This window comes from Oncorhynchus clarkii, chromosome 14 (genome assembly GCF_045791955.1).
Source record: "Oncorhynchus clarkii lewisi isolate Uvic-CL-2024 chromosome 14, UVic_Ocla_1.0, whole genome shotgun sequence".
In the NCBI taxonomy this organism is placed as follows: Eukaryota; Metazoa; Chordata; class Actinopteri; order Salmoniformes; family Salmonidae; genus Oncorhynchus; species Oncorhynchus clarkii.
In genome coordinates, this window is record NC_092160.1 from 41,370,161 (window position 1) to 41,378,235 (window position 8,075).

Below are 8,075 nucleotides of genomic sequence, written 5' to 3' on the forward strand. Positions count from 1 at the left end.
ATTTTTTTTGTTTATGTTTCCTTACTTTTTCAAAGTCACTGTGCATTTGCAATATGTTTTTTCACTATAGAATCATATTGCAAATGCACGTGCAACTGGTCACCCAAAAAAAAAAAATTGGATTTTTTTTGTTTATGTTTCCTTACTTTTTCAAAGTCACTGTGCATTTGCAATATGTTTTTTCACTATAGAATCATATTGCAAATGCACATGCAACTGGTCATCCCCCCAAAATTTTTTAAGATTTTTTTTGTTTATGTTTCCTTACTTTTTCAAAGTCACTGTGCATTTGCAATATGTTTTTTCACTATAGAATCATATTGCAAATGCACGTGCAACTGGTCATCCCCCCAAAAAAATTTTAGATTTTTTTTGTTTATGTTTCCTTACTTTTTCAAAGTCACTGTGCATTTGCAATATGTTTTTTCACTATAGAATCATATTGCAAATGCACATGCAACTGGTCATCCCCCCCCAAAAAATTTAGATTTTTTTTGTTTATGTTTCCTTACTTTTTCAAAGTCACTGTGCATTTGCAATATGTTTTTTCACTATAGAATCATATTGCAAATGCACGTGCAACTGGTCACCCAAAAATAAAAATTTTGGATTTTTTTTGTTTATGTTTCCTTACTTTTTCAAAGTCACTGTGCATTTGCAATATGTTTCAATGGGCAGGTACCATCACGAATTTGTCATGCTCAAAATTTTTTAGATGTATTTTTTTTTGTTTCTTACTTTTTCAAAGTCACTGTGCATTTGCAATATGTTTCAATGGGCAGGTACCATCACGAATTTGTCATGCTCAAAATTTTTTAGATGTATTTTTTTTTGTTTCTTACTTTTTCAAAGTCACTGTGCATTTGCAATATGTTTTAAAGGGCAGGTACCATCACGAATTTGTCATGCTATAAAAATCTTGCAGGAATGTGAAATTGACTGGCCCGATGAACTCGGGATGGCTTTGCAGTGATTCTGGGTCATCTCAATCGCTCGTTTGGGTTGATTTCAGAATGTCGCTTTTGGTGATGTTTTTTCACTATAGGATCATATTGCAAATGTACAAGAGTCAAGTGGACAAGAGTCCATCAGTCAATTAGATATCATTCTGACCACCAAACTGATACAAACTGACACCAAACCCACTTTTTCCAACTCGTTTAGTAGCCAACTATTACATACTTCAGAGCTGGCCCAAAATTCACAACCCCTTCGGTTCAAACCATAAAAAAACCATAAAACACGTAGTTACGTTCTAGCTGCGGGTCCATTTCTTATGTTATGTGTTGGCCTAGCTGAGGCGACCCCGAATCCCAAGTTTCGGCTCGATAGGTCATTTGGTGTCCGAGAAAAACCCTAATTGGTGCTGAAAATCCACTATTTTCCATGACTTGCTACGGGGTCCTTGAATGAGCTATTGGACAGAAACGTTGGGGTCTGTCTATATGGGCCGAGACGTTCGCAATGCACCTAGTCTTGCGACTCTGGGACATTTCTAAATGTCGTCATTTTCGTGATGCAAAAATGAATTGAAGTTATTTCAAATGTACGAGGCTGTTTCTCGGTCCGAGAACCTTCTAGAGCCACGTAACTCACCACGCACCATCTACGGGTGGTTTAGAACAGGTTTCTAAAGTTTCGGAACTCTAGGTCCGACGGTTCTTTTTTAGCTCCAACAAAGCTAACTATTGGAGCCACTGTCTGTCTCTACGCACCCCAATACGTCCCTCCTTCCAAGTTGTGTTTTAGTGTGATTTTTTTTTCCTTTGAATTTTTTTGGGAAAAATGACTGATTTACAGTTCATGGGGGTTGCCTAATCACACATATGAAGTTTTGGAAAGATCAGACTTTTTTAACCCTTCGAAACAGCCCCTGAGACACCAATTATGGCACTTCCGGTTGGCACAGGAAGTTATAAATCAACACATATCCTCATTGGGGTATGCTGTTACAGAATCCTGAGTTTTAAGTCCTTACGTTAAGAATTGACTGATCTACACAGGGTTGAATGCACTATGTCTATCAAACTGCATGCAGTGTATGGGTAAACACTTTTAGGGGCATTTTAACCACTTCCGGTTGGTCCAGGAAGCTTAGAATCAACACAGGTAGACCTCATAGTGGCCTGATGGACTGGTACCGAAGACAGGTTCATACGGCATTCATAACCCACATAGGCCTCAGGTTGAAATTAGGGGTGCAGGCAATGTATTCCTATGGGGAGAGATGACACTGTAATCTGTGAGATCAAAAAACACTGTTTTACTGTTAAGGGTTAATGCCACACGGTCAAGGTTAGGCTTGTTCAGATCGGGAGGACCTTAGGAACATTCATGTGGTGCAATTTTTCTTCTCACTCTAACGGTTCTCTCACTGTCACCCAAAAGCAAATGACATTGTGGTGCAGGCTTCATTTTGGGCCTACTATTCTAATGCTCGCTGCGCCTAGACCGAGCGAGCTACGGTCAAGCGGGATATCTCGCTGAACTCGGTACGGCCTAGGGATTATGGTAATGCCATTTCCTGCTCTCTGTGTCTTTAAGCACCGCACTTTATCACTCCATCCTTCCTGTGTGTGTGTGAGGGAGCTTTTCTTTGACATCTGTTGGGATTAATGACTGATTTACAGTTCAGAAGGGTTACCTAGTCACACATATGAAGTTTTGGAGAGATGTGACTTTTTTAACCCTTCGAAACAGAGAGTGTGACCCAATTAAAGGCACTTCCGGTTGGCACAGGAAGCTATAAGTAAACACATGTCTTGATTTACATAGCCACTTACAGAATCCCGAGTTTTAAGTCTTTACGTTAAGAATTGACTGATCTACACAGGGTTGAATGCACCATGTCTATCAAACTGCAGGCAGTGTATGGGTAAACACTTTTAGGGGCATTTTAACCACTTCCGGTTGCTCCAGGAAGCTTAGATTCGACACAGGTAGATCTCATAGTGGCCTGATGGACTGGTACCGAAGACAGGTTCATACGGCATTCATAACCCATATAGGCTTCAGGTTGAATTTTGTGGTGCAGGCTATGTATTCCTATGGGGAGAGATGTCACTGTAATCTGTGAGATCAAAAAACCCTGTTTTACTGTGAAGGGTTAATGCCACACGGTCAAGGTTAGGCTTGTTCAGATCGGGAGGACCTTAGGAACATTCATGTGGTGGAATTGTGCTTCTCACCCTAACGGTTCTCTCACTGCCACCCAAAATCAAATGACATTGTGGTGCAGGCTTCATTTTGGGCCTTCTTTTTTTCAAGTTTGCTGCACTCAGAACGAGCTACGGTCAAGCGGGGCGTCTCCTTGAACTCGGCACAGTCTGGAGACTATGGTGATGCCATTTTTTGTGTTGATTTCAGAATGCCATTTTGGTGATGGTCCCTCTCCGTTTAAACATATTGCAAATGTACAAAAGTCAACTAGCAAGTCAGTGTCCATCAGTTAATTAGATGTCATTATGACACCAAATGGATATCAATTGACACCAAACCCACTTTTTCCTACTCATTTAGTAGCCAACTATCACATATGTCAGAGCAGTCCCATAATTCACAGCGCCTTCGGTTTAAAACATAATAAAAAGGTAAAACACATAGTTACGTTCTAGCTGCGGGTCCAGTTCTGACATTATGTGAAGGCCTATGTGAGGCGACCCCGAATCCCGAGTTTCGGCTCGATAGGTCATTTGGTGTCCGAGAAAAACCCTAATTGGTGCTGAAAATCCACTTTTTTCCATGCCTTGCTACGGGGTCCTTGAACGAGCTATCGGACAGGCACGTCGGGGTCCGTCTCTATGGGCCGAGCCGGTTTCAATGCACCTAGCCTTGCGTCTCTGAGACTTTTCTAAACGTCGTCATTTTCGTAATGGTCAAAATGAATTGAAGGTATTGCAAATGTACGAGGCTGTTTCTCGGTCCGAGAACCGTCTAGAGCCACGTAACTCACCACGCACCATCAACCGGAGGTCTAGAACAGGTTTCTAAAGTTTCGGAACTCTAGGTCTGACGGTTCTTTTTTAGCTCCAACAAAGCTAACTATTGCAGCCACTGTCTGTCTCTACGCACCCCAATACGTCCCTCCATCCAAGGTGTGTTTTAGTGTGATTTTTTTTTCCTTTGATTTTTTTTGGGAAAAATGACTGATTTACAGTTCATGGGGGTTGCCTAATCACACATATGAAGTTTTGGAAAGATCAGACTTTTTTAACCCCTTGAAACAGCCCCTGAGACACCAGTTATGGCACTTCCGGTTGGCACAGGAAGCTATAAATCAACACATATCCCCATTGGGGTATGCTGTTACAGAATCCTGAGTTTTAAGTCCTTACGTTAAGAACTGACTGATTTACACAGGGTTGAATGCACTATGTCTGTCAAACTGCAGGCAGGGTATGGGTAAACACTTTTAGGGGCATTTTAACCACTTCCGGTTGGTCCAGGAAGCTCAGAATCAACACAGGTAGACCTCATAGTGGCCTGATGGACTGGTACCGAAGACAGGTTCATACGGCATTCATAACCCATATAGACTTCAGGTTGAAATTAGGGGTGCAGGCAATGTATTCCTATGGGGAGAGATGACACTGTAATCTGTGAGATCAAAAAACACTGTTTTACTCTTAAGGGTTAATGCCACACGGTCAAGGTTAGGCTTGTACAGATCGGGAGGACCTTAGGAACATTCATGTGGTGGAATTTTTCTTCTCACCCTAACGGTTCTCTCACTGTCACTCAAAAGCAAATGACATTGTGGGGCAGGCTTCATTTTGGGCCTACTTTTCTAATGGTCGTTGCGCTTAGACCGAGCGAGCTACGGTCAAGCGGGATAGCTCGTTGAACTCAGCACAGTCTGGAGACTATGGTGATGCCATTTTTTATGTTGATTTCAGAATGCCATTTTGGTGATGGTCCCTCTCCGTTTAAACATATTGCAAATGCACAAAAGTCAACTAGCAAGTCAGTGTCCATCAGTCAATTAGATGTCATTATGACACCAAACCCACTTTTTACTACTCATTTAGAAGCCAACTATCACATATGTCAGAGCAGTCCCATAATTCACAGCGCCTTTAGTTTAAAACATAATAAAAAGGTAAAACACATAGTTACGTTCTAGCTGCGGGTCCAGTTCGGACATTATGTGAAGTCCTATGTGAGGCGACCCCGAATCCCGAGTTTCGGCTCGATAGGTCATTTGGTGTCCGAGAAAAACCCTAATTGGTGCTGAAAATCCACTTTTTTCCATGCCTTGCTACGGGGTCCTTGAACGAGCTATCGGACAGAAACGTTGGGGTCTGTCTCTATGGGCCGAGCCGGTTTCAATGCACCTAGCCTTGCGTCTCTGAGACTTTTCTAAACGTCGTCATTTTCGTAATGGTCAAAATGAATTGAAGGTATTGCAAATGTACGAGGCTGTTTCTCGGTCCGAGAACCGTCTAGAGCCACGTAACTCACCACGCACCATCGACCGGAGGTCTAGAACAGGTTTCTAAAGTTTCGGAACTCTAGGTCTGACGGTTCTTTTTTAGCTCGAACAAAGCTAACTATTGCAGCCACTGTCTGTCTCTACGCACCCCAATACGTCCCTCCATTCAAGTTGTGTTTTAGTGTGATTTTTTTTTCCTTTGAATTTTTTGGGGAAAAATGACTGATTTACAGTTCATGGGGGTTGCCTAATCACATATATGAAGTTTTGGACAGATCAGACTTTTTTAACCCTTTGAAACAGCCCCTGAGACACCAATTATGGCACTTCCGGTTGGCACAGGAAGCTATAAATCACCACATATCCTCATTGGGGTATGCTGTTACAGAATCCTGAGTTTTAAGTCTTTACGTTAACAACTGAGTTATTTACGGAGGGTTTAGTATGTGTGTGTTATTTCAGAAAATCATAGAAAATCACAGAAATCTCGCAGAGCTCCGCAGCACACTTTAAAAAGATTCGTATGAACACCCTGCAACTGGATCTGTAACCGTTGAAAAAAAAAAACGCCTATTTGTGACCATTGCCAAGTTGTCATTGTTCCGTTTCTCTTAAATGACGATAGATAAATGGCTGATTATTTTTTTATTGACACCGGAGGCTCCTTGACTTTGACCTGAAGTGGAAAAATAATTTGTCTATTTCCATTTAGGACCTTTAATCCCAGAAAAACGGCCATAACTCAAAAACCGTCGAGGCCTAGACGCCATCTTGTTCGGGGCCAACTGCCCATTATGCCAAACCTACGCTCACCAAGTTTCGGCTTCGAAATATTTTCCGTTTTCGAGATAAGGCCCCGTCGTGATTCGTGATGTTTTGCCAAATTGCCATATGATTCCGTATGCCCTCTTGTGGGAAATTCCGGGATAGCGGAAAAACGCTCAAAAACTTGTTTATTTTATAAAACGGAAACCGAATGTCCGACAAAGTTCATTTGATGACTTCCCGGTAGGTCTGGCCCTACCGCACGGCCCGACGCCGACCGCGAATTTTACAAACGATTTCGGACGTCTAGTAAGGGACCGTACATTTGCAATATGGACTTTCTCACTGATCATACACGAAATGCCGAAATGTTCCCTTAAGTTATGGAAGGTTTGGGAATCGCTTTCTTTTAGGTGGATGTAGAATTTAACGTCTCTTTTCTGGATTTTAATGATTAGAGGGTATCGGCCTAATTCTGCTCTGCGTGCATTATTTGGTGTTTTACACTGTACACAGAGGATATTTTTGTCTCAATTTGGTGTTTGTCCCATTTTGTGAAGTCTTGGTTGGTGAGCGGACCCCAGACCCAACAACCATTAAAGGGCAATGGGTTCTAGAACTAATTTAAGCATTTTTAGCCAGATCCTAATTGGTATGTCAAATTTTATGTTCCTTTTGATGACATAAGAATATCCTTCTTGCCTTGTCTCTCAGATTTGACACAGCTTTGTGGATGTTACCTGTGGCGCTGATGTTTTTGCCAAGGAATGTATAGTTTTTTGTGTTCTCTAGGGCAACGGTGTCTAGATGGAATTTGTATTTGAGGTCCTGGCGACTGGACCTTTTTTGGAACACCATTTTTTTGGTCTTACTGAGATTTACTGTCAGGGCCCAGATCTGGCAGAATCTGTACAAGACATCTAGGTGCTGCTGTAGGCCCTCCTTGGTTGGTGACAGAAGCACCAGATCATCAGCAAACAGTAGACATTTGACTTCAGGTTCTAGTAGGGTGACGCCGGGTGCTGCAGACTTTTCTGGGTTGGCGCCCCCCCCTTGAGTTGTGCCGTGGCGGAGATCTTTGTGGGCTATACTCGGCCTTGTCTCAGGATGGTAAGTTGGTGGTTGAAGATATCCCTCTAGTGGTGTGGGGGCTGTGCGTTTGGCAAAGTGGGTGGGGTTATATCCTTCCTGTTTGGCCCTGTCCGGGGGTATCATCGGATGGGGCCACAGTGTTTCCTGACCCCTCCTGTCTCAGCCTTCAGTATTTATGCTGCAGTAGTTTATGTGTCGGGGGGCTAGGGTCAGTTTGTTATATCTGGAGTACTTCTCCTGTCCTATTCGGTGTCCTGTGTGAATTTAAGTGTGCTCTCTCTAATTCTCTCTTTCTCTCTTTCTTTCTCTCTCTCTCTCGGAGGACCTGAACCCTAGGACCATGCCTCAGGACTACCTGACATGATGACTCCTTGCTGTCCCCAGTCCACCTGGCCGTGCTGCTGCTCCAGTTTCAACTGTTCTGCCTTATTATTATTGGACCATGCTGGTCATTTATGAACATTTGAACATCTTGGCCATGTTCTGTTATAATCTCCACCCGGCACAGCCAGAAGAGGACTGGCCACCCCACATAGCCTGGTTCCTCCCTAGGTTTCTTCCTAGGTTTTGGCCTTTCTAGGGAGTTTTTCCTAGTCACCGTGCTTCTACACCTGCATTGCTTGCTGTTTGGGGTTTTAGGCTGGGTTTCTGTACAGCACTTTGAGATATCAGCTGATGTTCGAAGGGCTATATAAATAAATTTGATTTGATTTGATTTTCTAGTGCCCTCGCCAATTCATTGATATATATGTTGGAGAGGGTGGGGCTTAAGCTGCATCCCTGTCTC